The following is a 17,070-nucleotide window of genomic DNA, read 5'->3' as shown; positions in this document are numbered from 1 at the left end:
TAATTAATTACAATTTGATGTGGAACTGTGGAGAACTGGATTTAAGATTGGAGAAATGAAAGACTGAGAGAAACCAAAATTGTCAGATCTGCCCATCCATGGGTGACTCCTGTTGAAGTTGTCAGACTGCACAGTTTATTCCAGTAGTTTGGGGGAAGGTAAATAGGTGCAGGTTCCCAATGAAAACCATAGGACTTCCCTCTGGTTCTTTAGGTCTAAAGTCTCTAAAGGACTTAGGTGAGCAAATCTGAGGTAGTATTTTTTTTAGTGGCTGACGAGGCTCAAATATCGATTCATTACCCACTTTGTAAGATATCTGGCGCCTTTAGGCTCTTTGAGCATTTGCCCAGGTATACTTGCTTTTCCCTGAACATTTGTGTTGTAGACACCTCTGCTGGAGGAGTGAGCAAATGAACTGTGCAGAGAGCTTCCCCGAGGACAGATCCTTTTGAGGTTCTCCCTTTACTGAGTCTTCTATCCAGTATTCCTGTCATAGGATTTGGACTAGGAGGTAATGTCACACTTAACTGTCAGCTTTCTCCCTTCCTCCCTCCCACTACCTCCCCGTCTTCAGCCCAATCTTCAATATATGACCCATCTTAATGCGCCGAAGAAGAAGAAGAAGAAGAAGAAGAAGAAGAAGAAGAAGAAGAAGTTCTCTGTCTCTGTTGTTTTTGCCTTTCTTCCTCATTTATTTATTTGTTAAATTTGTACACTACCCTTCAACTGAAGATCATGGGACAGTTCACAACATAAAAATACAAAATGAAAACACAAAATACAGAATAAAACAAAAACAGACCAAGCCAATAGAATGTTAATCAGTTTATCTCTTTTTCCTGCTATTTCCTTCTCTCCCTCTTTCGTTTTTATAAAATAAATAATTAAAAGGTGGGAAAGTGATGGTGTCACTGGAATGACTCATATGAGATCAGGATGCACAATGCGCCATGCTGTGTATTACAATGGGTTGTTATTACAATGGAAAGGAGGAGTCCTGGAGAAGTGGACATACTTTAGCTCTAGTCTCATTCTACAGCACATGATGGGATATCCTGGAATATAGGAAGTTACCTTACATCAGCTCTGTCAATTGATCCATCTAGCTCAGTATTGTTTACATTGAACAGCAGAGGCTCTTCAAGGCTTCAGGCAGCAGTCTATCCCCCTACTTGAATATGACAGGATTGAGCCAGACTTTCTACATGTGCCTACATCCCTTCCCCAAGCCCTGAATTAAGCCCAGATTTCAGGACCTCCTCTACTGCTTCTGTTCTATTACAGGAAAGTTTTCATTGCCAGACATTTTTTTTCCTAAGGGGAAAGAAGGGAGCCAAACCAATTTTGAAAGCGGCTAAGTTGTGTTGAGTAATGTGAGTCCTTCTCTTGATACACGTTGGCATTCAAAGGGAATGTGGCTTTCTGAAGTGTGTGTGGGGCTGCCCAGTCACCTTTCAGTTGCTTTCCTTGGGAGCTTTCCAGAAAAGTCCAGTAGAATCCAGTTGCTTTCCTTGGGAGCTTTCCAGAAAAGTCCAGTAGAATCTAGTCTAGAGAAGACAGACTAGTCAAAAGAAGCTAGGTTGAGTCACAGGTGCTAAGTCAAGGCTGGTGCTGTGATTGTTGTCACTTGGGTGCTTTGTCTTTGTCTGAAGTATTAGCTGTGGGCCATGGCTGGAGACAAGACACCAGGGTAGATGGACTCCTGTGAAAAATCTGAAGTTCTTTGAAATTGATGAGGGCACTTCCAAACCACAAATTATTTCCAGAAACAGCTTTGGTGAATGAGAGGAGGGAAGGCCTGCACATGGCAAGCTTGCCTCAGAAAGGGGGGAAATCCTTTGAGATGAAGTCATTGTGCAGAGAACAAGCTGCTTACAACCAACCCTCTTTTACCAGAACAGTTTGGATCCAGATCCACACCAGTCACTAGAAGTTCACCCACCACCTACCTGATCTGAAAAGGCAGAAGACTAATAAAGGGAAATCTTGGAGTGGCCTGTGAAATTTAATTTTTGTATATCTCTCTTTCCTTTAGCCTGTGGACTGTGGACTCTAGTGGCAGGTTAAAGAAAGAACTTTTTTCAATAGAGAAGAGAATTAAATCATTGCTTTATCAGGTGTGCCCGTTCACTAAACTTTGCTTAACTTGTGCAACTCTCTTTGGCTCCATTCTCTGGCCTTCACCTTTGAGCAATATTGATTAGCTGGTACTTGTCCTGGCATTTGATCCCAGCTTGTGTCAGATATTTCCTCTCTAACAAATGGATTGTGTTAACTCTTTGGAAATTCTGTTCTCAAATCATGCAGGGCAATCTTCTGAATTTTCCTGATCCAGGAAGTCTTTAATGGTAGGAAGATGACAGATTCTCTACTATTTCACCTTTAAGTCCTTTAGTATTATGACTGAATGCTCAACCAGACAAGGGATCCCAAGGATCATCTAGTCCAACTCCCTGCAATGCAGAAATATGTAGTTGTCCCATACGGGGATCAAACCTGCATCCTTGGCATTATCAACACCATGCTCTAACCAACTCAGCTATCTAGCTGCAGCACACATTTTTAGTGTAGAAGGCCATTCTGTTTTGGCCCCTAGAATGTCCAAGTAGTGACAGTAAAGACTTCCACCCCAAACTTTGCAGAGTCACTTATAGTTACCATAGGCAATATAATGATAAATGAACTACTGGCTTAAGTTTCCTCTCAGCAATGTAGATCTGCATCAACATAACTGGTTCCACAGTAGCTGAACATTTCTTAGGATGCTGTACAAATGAGTCATCTCCCATTTCGTCTGCCTATGCAATTCTGCTCTGCAATAACTTTGCATAATACTGTTAATATCAGAACTGGAAAGAATGGTCATTAGTGATACATGACTATGATGCCATGAGTAAGCTGAAGACTCCAAAGGAATACCACAATGTCATAAAATCACACTGAGGCAACCCTAAATATTTCTGTGGTTCAGCAATTCTTAAGAAATAACTTGACCATGGTTATACAGAACGTCATTGGCATAAGAATTTAGCCTTATCTCGTGTCTCCTGGTTCTCAGACTAGTGTGTCCATTTTATTAGCTTTATTAGCATTGCATAAAAAGTATTAGCCTTTTGAGCTGAATCATGTTTAACTGGGGTCAGAAAATATGTTGCTCTTGATGTGTTTGGGTGCCTGAGAAATCATTAACTAGGCAAATAACAAACAAGAGCACTACTTTTCTGCACAACTCTGATCGCTAATGGAACTTCTTTGACTTCCAGAATAACCAATGAACTATTTGAAAATTATCGTTTTTGTTTTAAAAGAACATGTTTTACAGGTTCTGACTACAGAAATGACTTTGGGTGAAGACAGTGTTTACAGTGTAGCCAAACATCTATTACCAGAGAGTGGGATTTTGTGTATTTATTTATTGCATTTATACCTCACCTTGCTCCAAGGAGCTAAAGGTGACATACATGGTTCTCCCTGCCCCCAATTAATCCCACAACAACCCTGTGAGGTAGGTTAGGCTGAGAATCATAGCTGAGTGTGGACTTGAGCCTTGTTCTCCCAGGTCCTAGTTTGACACTCTAACCACTACATCCCATTGGCTTTCATCTTGGATCCATGGTACATTAAAATTCTTACCTGTTGTGACCCATTGTTGTGATCTGAACCCCCCACTTGAGAAGAGCTGTCAGTGTGAAATAAATAGATGACTGAGGCATTTCAGTAAAAGGCAGTTTCTCAGGATTGTGCTTTCAGTCTCTTTAACGAAGCAGAGGCTTAAGTATAAATGGACGTGAAAAGTGCATTGTACCTAGATTGGCCCTATGGCAACGTCTCTATGGGTAGGGTGTATGCGCTGTTTTGCTGCAGCTTATTGGCTGGGAAGAGCAAATGAGCAATGGAATCTGACTTTCGCTTCTCAGTCAAGTGCTTGTCATGGCCAATGAGGAACAGGAAGTGGAACCATAGACTAATGGGATATCAGATATTCTCACCTGTATTGTCCTGTCGGTCAGAGGAGCCCTGATTTCTCACCTCTTCAATTATGACAATATGAATACTGCCAAACAGTTACTGAGTCCAGAGCTGTGATGGAGTTGTCCCCCCCCCCCCCAGCTGAATATCAGCACTGTTTCCTATTCCCCACCCAACCCACTGCTTACTAATGTGATTTCTCAATTTAATGTCTGAGTTTTACTTTTGCTGCCTCTGATGCTGTCAACACCATGTTGGGGGGCAGGGTGCATATAAAAAAAAGTAGACTGAGCTTAACATCTGGCAATCTGCCTTTGAGGGTGGCAGCAAAAAGATGGAGCTTTCTGTGGCAGGACTTGGATAGCATCATTCTCAGAGGTTAACAGTCTTTATCAGGTTTTAATTGAGTTGCTTTACCTAACTTGAGTAGCTGTTTAGGTTCACAGGTGACACACACAGAACTGATTAACCATTTACCCCACGATAATGATGAAATTTGTTTCCTATTACTATTATTACTATTACTTCCATGTGTATGTGTGTCATATATTAAATTTAGATGCATGAGGCTGTGACTTAAGAGACTCATGCCACTCAGCTACACTAGCCTTCCCCAACCTGGTATCCTCCTGATGGTTTGGTCTGCACCTCCCATCAGTCCCAGTCAGCATGCCCAATGATCATAGATGATGGGAGCTGTAATCCAAAACATTTAGAGGGCATGAATCTGGGGAAGGCTGAGATACATGCTCTATGCTTGGTATTATATTAACAGCAGGTATGGTGTAATGATATGAGGATACTATCTGTCCATGCAGGACCCAATTTTTCTTGCTTATAGTTCTATCCAGGATGCTGTTGCAGGAGCATACAAAACAGTAGTTTTCCTACCCATTTGGCATCTGCCTCTGCCTGCTGGCTGCATGTAGAAAAGGAAGCCCCTATAGGCCAGAGTACTTAAAAAATCAATTGGGGAAGAATGGTGCAGAGGGCAGGAGGTTAGCCTGAAAAACGTCAGTTTCATTTTTGATCAAGCATGTGAACAAACAGAACATTTATCTCTACAATTCTGACAATCTTCTTCCCTTTCAGATTGGATGGGGGACTCTGTATTGAGATTCCTGCATTGCAGGGGGTTGGATTAGATGCCCCTCAGGATCCCTTCCAACTCTACAATTCGATGGTTCCCATACATTTCCTACTAGTACGAAAGGAAATCAGTAAGCGGCTACCATAGTCATTCAGTTCAAAGCAGCAGTTACTATATGAGTTGTACTACAGCCTTTATAGGTACTTGATGTCAGATGATGCATCAAGATTGCAAGGACAACCTTTCAGCTTCTCAGATGGTCGTGCCAGATCACCCAGGCTCCAAAACAGGAAGAGGGTCAAACAATTCTGCTAAATGAAGGCTTTAGATGAGAGGCTCGAGCAACTATGGTCACCTAGGGGTGGTTCCACTCCAACTCCCATCATCCCTGACTTGTCTGAGACTCATGAAGTGGATGAGACTCAGGCAAGTTAGGGATGATGGGTGCCAGAGTCCAACAATGTCCAAAGGGCTCCAGACTCCACATTCTTGCCTTAAAAGAAGCCCATTTCCATCCATATTAATAAATGCTGAATTTGGAAAGAAGTTAGAACTGCAATCCTCTGCCTACTAATACGGGAATAAGTATTAATTACTTCTAAGTCAACATGCATAAGACTTCACTGTTAGCCAAATACATGATTTGGTACTGCTGCCACCTATTACTTCTGGCTATGATGCGTAATAGTAGCTATTCAGTATAACTGCCAATGAAGATTACTGAGATGGAAAGCATTTTTTATACCTGTAGCACCATACCCACAAACCCCAAATTGGAAAGAGCTTTACAAATCACATTTTGAAAGCATGTAACCTCATTATTTCCCCATAGTTTTGTATATCTTACATTTTTGTCCTCTCTTTTATATATCAGCTAGTGGAAAAATCAGTGGAGACAGTCCTGCATTCTCTATTCTTTCACTAAGAAGTAGAGATAATTAATGTGTCACCACACTCTACTCCCTTCTAAATTGCAAGCCACAAACCAATAATATATGATTCCATAGCATTCACTGTGTGGTTTTGTGCAAATCGATGGTTGAACAATGAAAACACTTTGATACCTCCAAAATCAGCTTTTAAAAACCCACTGCCCATCAATTGCTTCCAAATTTTCTTTAAAGCTGCCACTAGCAGACCAGTGCAATGAATATTTAACTTGTACTGATAGAGATACACCCCCCATCATCCTCTGCATGATGATACCGCAGACCTGAACACACCAGCAAATGTCATATTGATTCAATTATGCAGAAATGGATGTGTGTTTGTGTGTGTTTTAAAAAACTATTGCAAAAAAAAAATGTTAAGTAACTAGATCCAGAACATTCTGCTGCAAACTAGGGGTTCAAAGATGGAGCAAGGGAGGAAGGAAGGAGAGAAGGAAAAAGGAAAGGGGATAGTTTGAGGATGGGCCACTGAAGCTTGCCAGATAATCTTTCAGTGTCCAAGAACTTCCTTAAGTTGACTGCTTCTGGAGAGATGTCGCAGACACCTAGAAGTCTTCCCAGTTACTTTTCCTGCCTCTGAACTGATATTGTGACCCTCAACCCCCTCAGTTATTGTCTGACCCCTCCAATCTGTTATTCTTCTTGATAAGCATGCCAGGTCTTCTTCTGTTCCTCTGCAACCTTAGAAATCTCAGGCATTGTTCACAGAGAGAAGAAGAAGAAGAGTTTGGATTTGATATCCCGCCTTTCACTCCCTTTACGGAGTCTCAAAGCGGCTAACATTCTCCTTTCCCTTCCTCCCCCACAACAAACACTCTGTGAGGTGAGTGGGGCTGAGAGACTTCAGAGAAGTGTGACTGGCCGAAGGTCACCAAGCAGCTGCATGTGGAGGAGCGGAGACACGAACCCGGTTCCCCAGATTACGAGACTACCGCTCTTAACCACTACACCACACTGGCTCTCAGTGTTTCTCCTCCACATGCTCAGAAAAAGGGCACACATAGAATCTATAATGGAGGCCGCTTACACTTTCCCAGCCATACCATCTGCTTGACCTTCATACCACAGAAAAACCTGCAACATGCCAGTTTGAACTGAATAAGCCTTAATTCACTAGATCTCCCATTCTTCCATATATGCTAGGTTCTGCACCTGTAAACTTGCCTGCAGCACATAGGTCTGGAATTCAGGATATCCTGTTCTCCATCTCCCTTTCTAGCTTCCTGTTCTATGCAAAATCGGTGGGCTGAAACTTGGTTTGGTTTCCAAACAAAGTTCACAATGCTAGAGCGATTCTTGACTGTCCAAAAGCTGCTTATTTCAGAGTAGGTTGGATCTGTTGGTTAATATCTCTTTTAAATCCTGGCTTTAAAATCCTGGTATTTTTACCATTGTGATTATTATTCATTTTATTATGTGCATTACTTATTAGCACTTTCACCGGAGCTACCAGTTAAATTAGAAGAATGGGAAAACACCTTGATGTTGCTATCACATCTCTTATTCACAAGGCTGTAGGGATATTGAGTGCAATACACAGGAGAGATGCCCTTTCCCTTTATGGCCATCCTTTTCTCTAAAATTGATTAAGAGCATCCTCTTGACAATACCATCTGTTCACCAAATCAAAGCAACTGGAGCACTTACAGAAGTTTAGCTTGTAGCTTGCCTCTCCAGGACCACTATAGAGCCCTGAGAATTAAGGATGCAACAAATGCATGTATTTTTTTTATTCCCAAAGTAAGAACCACATATTCACAATCATGGACAAGTGTTACAAAAACAATGTCAAATCTGCAAACATATACACACATGCACACACAGAGACCCCAGTATGTACCTGTGAATGTCTTCAGAAGAAAGCCTATTGAGTTTGACAGAGCCTACTCCCAGGAAAGTGTGCATATAGTGTTCAGGGTAAAAATATGAACTCGTTATGTAGGATGTTGTATGCTGCTGCCAACTGCACTCAATGGGGAAGGTTATAGAAGAGTCCAGCCTTTTGAGAAAAGCTCAGTATATAATGTAATAAACTGGCCGGAATTTAAATGGGGAACAATTGCAAACTGCAGCTGACACCCCATGCAATAGCAACAAAATCAGTATGCTGAATAAGAAGACACACACTTTAAACTTGCAGAGTAACTGTTTGGAAAATGTCCTTTTGGGAATTATGAATCTGCAGTCACGGATAAGTGTTCCAACCATGTGTTATCACATTGCAGTGAGACAGAAATATCAGCCATGGTAGCAGTGGCCAGGCTTTCATGCATCTCTGTTGAGGACTTATCCAGGCCTTAAGCCTAAACATACTGAAGAAATGTTGTAAAAAACAGTAATTTTTCTCTACAGGCCAACAGTCTGAATCCTTGATTGGCCGTGCACATTCTTACAACTGCTGCAAAGAATTCCAGTTGGCAGCTACAACCACAGGAATTGGTGCAGCTATATCTGTCTTCCTCTTGCTCCAAATCAATGTTCCTTTTTAACCAGACCTTTGTTTGACCTGGTTGACATCCTATACCCTTTTATAATGCAGCTCTTTTTTGGGGGGGGGGGTGTTACTGGGTTACTGTCTGGAGGCGGTTGGAGGATGGATGGCGCTAACAGATTGAGGTTGAATCCTGACAAGACAGAAGTACTGTTTTGGGAGGACAGGAGGTGGGCAGGTGTGGAAGACTCCCCGGTCCTGAATGGGTAACTGTGCCCCCGAAGGACCAGGTGTGCAGCCTGAGAGTCATTCTGGACTCACAACTGTCCATGGAGGCGCAAGTCACTGTCCATGCACTGGAAGAGTAACCTCTGCAGCAAGGATTCTGCTATTCCCATGTAGGCTTCCTACTTGACATAGAACCCTGATTGTGTTCTAAATCATGCAGATAACCTTCACAAATAGAGGAGGCACCCTTTGCAGAGGTTATTCCCTCCAGTAGGTGGAGGGCAATGGAGCTGAGCAATGGAAATGCAACAGTGTGGATGGGGCTAAGAAGGGTGTTCCGGAGCCCCCAATCTCCCCATCATGTGCTTCTAATTGTTTGTGGGTGGGTGATCAGGTGGGTGATCAGGATCAGGATTCTGGTGTTATCCTCTATTTGCCATGAGAAGTGGCTATAAATCAGTGATGTGAATCAGAATAATCCACAGGCAGGGTTGGGGGTGGCTGGGAGAAGCCATTGACGAAAGTGGGGGGTTATTGACAATTTAGCAGCCCAAGAATACTTCCCCGAACAAAGGCACCCACCATTTTTAAATCAACGAGATAGAAGTTTCTGCTATGGAGGTCTACGTATGTTATTCATGCCGATTTCTACAAATAACTTGGCAGGTTCAGGGCTGGATTTAGGTTTGATGAGGCCCTAAGCTACTGAAGGTAATGGGGCCCTTTATATGTCCAGCTGTCCTTTGTCAACAACAAATTGTCGCTGTTTTTTTTGTTGAATAGGTATGCTATATGGTAATTTATGGACATAATAGGTATCTAAAGCCATTTGCACATAACAAAATATGTGCAACACAACACAAAACACTGTTGCTGTATGTAGGTTTTATTTTATTGGTTTTTTATCTTATATTTTGGAAATGTACATCCAGGTTTTTTTTCCCTTTAATTTTTTTGGGGTCTCCAAAAGAGTGGGGCCCTAAGCTATAGCTTGTTTAGCTTATACGTAAATCCGGCACTGGGCAGGTCGTTCACTATGTTTCCATTCACCCCCCTTTCCAGCAATTTGATTTACCTTTAGCGCCAACCTAAGGTCTGCTTTAAAAAAACCACTGTGTGACTGTGATAGAGTTTTACCATTGTTTCCCTGGACTTCACAGATTTCTACATCGTGCCCTGAACAAATAAAACTCTCTCTTTTTATTTATCTTTATGCACACCACACTGAACAATCGGTTCCCTTTCTGCCTGCCTGCCATGTTTTCAGCTTTAATCAAGGACAGATTCTTGTGAAAATAGGGTTTTTTTGTTGTTTTATTAATTTCCTAGAACTGCTTTGATTTGGCTGCCCCCTGCGGACTACCAAAGGACAATTAAGTGTAGGGGTGGGTGGCCCTTTTTGCTGTTTGTTTTAACCATTTTAGCCCTTGTAAAGTAAACTATCATTCTTTTTTCCTGAAACAAGACACTTAGGCCGGTTTGTAGCAAGGCTAGAAAAAGAGCCTTGACCCCCAAAATTCATTAATTTATAGGGCCATTAAAAAAACACACTAAAAGTACAGTAGCTGAAAAGATAATCCAAACCTCCTGTAACGGTGGATCCTTGAGCTTTCCCCTTTTCTTTGAGCTGCCCAATAAAACTTTGCTACAACTATTATGGGTTGTTGGAGAAGTCAAAGTAGAAGACAAGCATGTAAAATGTTGCCTAGCATTGGTTAGAACAGATCATGGAAGAGAACATGCTCTTGGAACATACCCACCCTTTCCAATCTTCCATGGTCATGATGGAGCCAGGCTATTCTTTTGTAAATTATGGTACAAAACAACTAAGCCAGGAAGTAATATCACTTTCTAAAACCTAGTATGGAGTTAGTAGCAATCAAATGCTGAACATGCCCTAACAGTAGCTCTTTACATTGTATGATGAATGCCAGCTGTACAGATGCAGAAATGGGACATCAACTCAAAGCGCTTCAATATGAATTACAAACAGGACAAGAGAGGGGGGTTGCTTTGTCAGGGGGAGATTGCTTGCTTCACAATAAGATGAAGAATTGCGAGCAAATAAAACTTGCATTATGAGTTCATTGTTTGCAAGCTTCTTCCACATTCTATCATGAAATCAGTTGTATAAATGCATATGTAATATTAGCTTGCCAAAACACCTGAAACCTCAGAGGCCAGAGCTAGACTTCACTGAGTAGCCATATGTTGGACTCCAACACAGAGAACCTCCTCTCAGCTCCACAATGAGTGAAAACACAGTCTGACATCTTAGCTGCAGATATAAACACGCCTACATATGCAGGAGGAGGCCTGAACTTCAGCTTGATGCATTCTGTCAAAAAACTTCCCTTAAGAAGCAAGGTCCTTACCTAAAACAGGGAGGAATTACATACTAACAAGGACCACACAGCTGCTGAGGGAACAAGGGGCTGGGAAGAGGATTTAGAACCCTTCCTGTTTGGTTGGGAAACGGGCTTGGAACAAGCCAAGTTATTTCCTAAGGTTTTTCAAGGAGGGGTTGACAACAGTTTGGCTTTCCTAGTCTAATTCTGAGCCTGATTGGGAGAATTCTCCTGAATTAGAATGTGCCAGTCAAAGAATCGCTCAGAAAGCTTTGCTTAAAAAAAAAAAAAAGGTCATTTGCAAAATGTTTATTTAAATACCTTAAAATTTCACAGGGGTTTGAGTGTCAGCTGGAACTTTGCAAAGTTTTTGCCTGCACTTCCTAAGTCTCTGTACCTGACAGAAACATTGATGAAGTGCTGAAGCAGCCAGGAGGTTTTGTGCACCTGGGATTATGTATTTTTCACTAGAGCAGGATAAGGAAAAAGCAAAAGTGTGCTCTTTGTCTTAAGATCTAGCATACACAGGCTAAACTTTCATAGCAGCTCTTGAGGCATTCAGATTAAGATTTGCCTAGATTTTATTGGTCATGAATGTGAAAGCATCTAAGAAAGGAAGCATCCTTTTACCCCACTCTCTCCCTGCAATTCGGAGAGCCATGTTAATGGAAATGGCTGGAGAAGGTGTATGGCCTGAGCTGGCTCCCAAGGGTCATATAGGGAAGCCTTGAAAGCTGCATGTGACCTAAGGATCTCTCTCTCTCTCTCTCTCTCTCTCTCTCTCTCTCAGTTCCAAAGTGGTTCATTGCAAAGGGTCCAATTTAATTGATGCCTAAAGGGCCGTAAGCACCAGGCATGGACATCTTTGCAAGAGAATGCTCAAACTATTTATGGGAGCAGAATAATGAATTCATGGATGTTCCTTGCCATTTCAGATTGGTGCATTTTTCTTCTGAGAAAAGTAGCTGGTTTCAGTTATTCAGACTTGGAGATGGATTGGTTTTTTTCGCTACTGCATTGCTTTATGCTCATTAGCCAGGGCCAAGCCGCACGCTCATGAGGAGCAAAAGATGATCAGATAAAGTTTGGAAATGTTCCTTCTGAGGGATATGTTTAGTGAGCTCCTGGAAATAACTGGAAAGAAGAGTTTTAAAGTATTCAAAGCAAATATTGTCCTAATCCAGTTCTGAGAATTGCCTTTCCTGGTGTCCTCTTCGTTTGGAGGCATACAGATAGAACTGGCAGCCTGACAGATCTGGACCTGGGCCTTAGTACCCTCCATTTTCATCTTAATTAAATGTACGTGAAAAGCTTGAAAGTGTGTCCAGCAATGTACATGTTTTGTGAGCTGGTTGTCCGACAGATAGTTTTCAACATGTCCTGGAAGCAAAGCCATTTGTGGAGTTTGTTGCTCCATATTTGCTTGTTTTGCTATTTTATTATATTGCTTTTCTTTGAATTTTTAATCTTTTTGTAGATTACGTGATTTAAAATTACATATATAATTTGGCAAGAAAGTCTTCAAATTGCAGCCCATACAGGACAAGTGTTTGGATCTCTTTTTATTTCTCTTTATGCTACTACCATTAGGGATGAAATTGTTAGCATTCTCACTGGTGGAGGAAGGTTTATGTATAAAGAATAAGCTATTAACCCAAAAGGTATGGGACAGGCCTTTAAATCTTGAAATTACACACAGTACCCTTTTCCTATATCTAGTACTACTATCCTCTTTCTTGCTCTTGAAGTTTGACTTACAATGGACTTATTGTATTTGTGTGTGTTATATTTCCACCTGTTGGGTGGTCATTTTTTTCTATACCATGTGGCAGGAAAATGTAGCTAAACCATTCATCAAAATTATAAACCAATAGCACTTTGGAAAAATGGGTGATGGGCAGCTGTAACACAGAGCCATGCAAATCTTGGTTCTCTGTTGAATGACAATCAGGTACCATTTTGGATCTAAGCATTAGCGTAACTCTAAAGCAAAGGGCCCAAATGAGCAGAGATCAATTTCAACACTTCCCTGAGAAATTTGTTCTCCCTTTTGCAGCTGAATCCACATAGTTGCCTTCCCCACTTCCCAGCAGATGTGCTGGAACCAATGCAGCCGAGCCCAGGGTACTGCTGTTCAGCAGCTGTTTCACAGAAGTGTTTTGCTGAGGACTGACCCAGGCTTCCCAGCGTATCTTTGGAATGTTTGTTTCATTTGAAAGTATCGGGTCAGGACAGTAGGCACAATCTCCACATATTGATGAACATTCTCCAATATGTACTTTTCTCAGAAGCGCCGTTTTGATTTTCCCTGGAATTGCCTCTACATTGCCATGACTGTGTGAGAACAGGGATAGAGTGGAGTTGGAGCTGGGCATATGAACTGCTTCAGCGTGTGCCGGACTCTGCACAAATCCGCTCCACTCTGATGTATAGTGTGCTGATATGGTTGTGTGAATTAGAGTCTGTTAAAACAACCTGGGTTATCTCTTGGGTAGTTTTTAGGAATTAGGGAAGTTGAAGGCCTGGATAGCTCTGTTGGTTAGACTGAGCATAGTGCTGATAATGCTAAGATTGCAGGTTCAATCCCTGTATGGGACAGCTGCATATTGTAGGGGATTGGACTAGATGATTGCCAGAGTCCCTTCTGACTCTAATTCAATGGTTCAACTCTTGGACTTATTAGATAAGCAAAGGTTAAATAAACAGCATGTAAGTTTGGTTCACATATTGAAGTTAAACCTTTATTTATTTATTTATTTATTTATTTGCGTTACATTCCTGGACTTCTGTTCTCTGCCAATCAAGATGTCACCTGAAACCAGATCATTTCATCCCATCCACCCAACTATCACTCATGATTAGGGATGAGGGAGAAATTTGATTCAGTTAGCATTTAAAGGTGAATCTACCCAATTCACTTTCTGAAACAATGTACAGACTGAAACCCAGCAATCCTTTGAAATGGCTCTTTAATGACTGCTTAGGATTGGAGCCCTGAAGTCAGAGGGCCATGTTGAAAAGCTGGTGAGTGAGGTGTTAGGCCATATGGCCTGGGAAGATGGGATGGATGATTGAGGGTAGAACAAGCTTCATCACTGTGTCAGTTAAGGTCAAAACTTTTTTTTCATTTTTAAGCTGACTGGATGGGAGGGCGATTATGAGAATTCTATCTTGCTCCTGTCTGACCCAACAGAATATGTCACAGCTGTCTTTAGATGTGTTTTCTTGAGCATGCTAATTACGGTCACTGTCTCTTCTAATTGGATCCTGCAGTGTGTTAAGAGGCACACTGTGTTCTCATGGGAAGTTTGCTACAGTGCCTGAGAGTGGCCCAAAGACTGGTGTTTGCAATAAAGCTTTGTTAATAATTGCCTCCAGCCCCAGCCCTTTCCCAATGCTTCCTGAAAGCTATTCAGAGGAGTGGAATTTGATATGTATGAACACCGTGGCACATTATTGCCTGAAATATTCTCTTGTCCACAACAGAATTTCCACTTGAATGTTAGATAAAGCCATTGGTGCTTCCAGGCTATCACTATTTTCAGGTGGAATTCAATCACATTCCAGCAAATTCAAGTGGTGTAATTAGAGATGTGCAAATATGTACCAATCTGTTCTGAAATTCATTTATACTTTCATATGGTATTTTCTATTCTGTTGTAACTGGTTTATTTTGCAGAAGCCTTTATTCTGTTTTGCTGTCTGCTGAGGTGGAAATATACCTTTTTTTTTTTTTTACAGATCTAACAGCACACAATAGTCATTGGAATATCAGTCATCAACAGATAATTACAAATGAATTGCTTCTCCTATGTTTTCCTTTTCAAAGCTAATGAACTCCCAAAGGAGTACATTGTTTATTGCTTTCATTTTATGGATCAGTGGTCTTATTAGATAGTAAAATTCATGTTAAATTGCTGTTTTAGGAGTTGTTTTTTAAAGTCTGGAACGGATTAATCCATTTTGCATTACTTTCTATGGGAAAGAGCGTCTTGGTTTTGGAATGGACTTCCGGAACAGATTAAGTTTGAGAACTAAGGTTCCACTGTATATCCCTCTGGGGCATCACAGCACTTCAAGAGAAGTGAAACGTGTCTGCCAATGATCAAACGTTGTAGAAAAACCTATGGCCAGTTGGGCTATTTTTATTTTTAAAAATCTAAGGAGAAAAAGCTCAAAAACTCCACCCAGATTTTCACTCTTGGTGTTGGCAGCTGGTGGGGTGGAAGGCAGGGAGGGCAACGCTACATGGAGACAGAGCCAATAGCCTTAGTTCTACTTGATTCCCGTTGAAATCAATGTTTTACCTTTTACCTTTTACCTGTTTACCTTTTCGCATTTATTTCATTTCAGTTACAAATAACTTAGGCTGGCATTCTGTGCCCACTTAACTCAATGAGACTTATTTTGAAGTAGACAGGTACCATAAAGTTGTACTATCAGTGTGGATCCAACTCAAAGAAATTGTATTCAACAAACAGAGGTGCTGCTACTTCCTAGGCCAGGCATGGCCAAACTTGGCCCTCCAGCTGTTTTGGGACTATAACTCCCATCATCCCTAGCTAACTGGACCAGTGGTCAAGGATGATGGTAATTGTAGTCACTGGCGGAGGAAGAGGAGTGGGGGGGAGCGTACCACCCCCGGCAGTGCAATCCCAGTGGGGTGCCATCACGGCTGCCCCCTGCCCACATTGGGCGCCACACCCCCAGGACGTGCGTCAGCCCTGCCCCCGCCTGCTCTCCACCCCCCGGTACCAGAGCATGAAGCTCCACAACTGATTGTAGTCCCAAAACAGCTGCAGGGCCAAGTTCGGCCATGCCTGTCCTAGACAGTTAACCAACTAAAGGTGAGGTTGATTAATCTACTAATTAAACCTATAACCTTCCAATGAGGTCACCTCATTGTTTTGTCTATAAGCAATCTTTCCCTTTACTATTCCTCAGTCCGGATCCACATTTTGGTGCTCCTGTAAACTGAATTGGTCCCTCCCTCTTGCTGATAGTCCTATTGACATCAGCATACAAAAAGGTAGCTAGCTACGTGCCAGCCTGCCCCTTCTTATCTAGTCACAGTGTGTTCTCCTGAGAGCATTTTTGGCCTGGGATAGTATGTGTATGTATTTGTATTTTATATGCTTTATTTTTATCAGAGCAGGGATAGACAAGTACATGATGTCTTCAGACCAGGATGGTTACATAGCAGATAAGGGAACTGTGGATGTTGTACATTCAGTTGCCCGGCCAAGAAGTTGCATTGCTTGCAAAGAAACCACTATGAACAGAACATGTACATTGTTTCCAGCATTGCATGCAAGTACACCTGACTTGTGTCAACAGACTGAGATCCAAGCTGAGATTTCACTGCTCATGTGGCTGACAGCAAAGGGGGAAAGTCCATCACTTCTTCCTGATCTCTATCCCAGAGGAAGGTAGACTTCGGGCTTATGGAATCTACTTGGTGCTTTACTCGAATCCCAAGATCCTCCAGCTGGAGCCAGATGCAAAAGACACATACTTAGCATGGAGGAGTATACTGCCTCTCAGCAGCTGTTGAACAAATGGGTTTGTTTTGAGCACCAGCTGAGCTCACAGTCATTCCAGGCTAAGACCCACTGCTGTTACTGTTTCACAATTGAGAGTCAGAAATCCTTCTCAATCTCCTCAACATGGACCACCAATAGATGCCAATTTACATTCTTCTTGGCCTTGTCTATGCCTTTCTACAATGCAATGCCCTTGGATTACAGTGCAGAGTTCTGGTCATGCCATATCTCAAAAAGTTATTGTGAAGCTGGGAAAGATTCAGAAAAGGGCAACCAAAATAATCAAGGGAATGGAACAACTCCTTCATGAGGAAAGTCTATGTTTTGGGCTTTTTAGTTTAGAAAGCAGGTGAGCTAGTGGGGTGGGGAACATGATTAGGAATGAATGAATCTGTAAATTTCCCTTCCTCACAGTTTCTCATTCTCCCAATCTTCCATTTTTTGTGTCAATTTGTGACACATCTCTTCATCTCTGATTTTTGAGGAAGGCATCAGTATTCAGACTTGAGCC

General features: G+C 41.9%; 1 long non-coding RNA gene across 1 annotated transcript in view; it reads left to right on the top strand.

Annotated features, from left to right (window-relative positions):
• Positions 1-17,070, top strand: part of LOC308474159 — a 204,027-nt gene that overhangs the window by 151,401 nt on the left and 35,556 nt on the right. The gene's annotated exons all lie outside the window — the stretch shown is intronic.

Source organism: Podarcis pityusensis (genome assembly GCF_964106645.2).
Source record: "Podarcis pityusensis genome assembly, chromosome: 1".
In the NCBI taxonomy this organism is placed as follows: domain Eukaryota; kingdom Metazoa; phylum Chordata; class Lepidosauria; order Squamata; family Lacertidae; genus Podarcis; species Podarcis pityusensis.
This window is presented reverse-complemented; position numbering and strand designations above follow the sequence as displayed.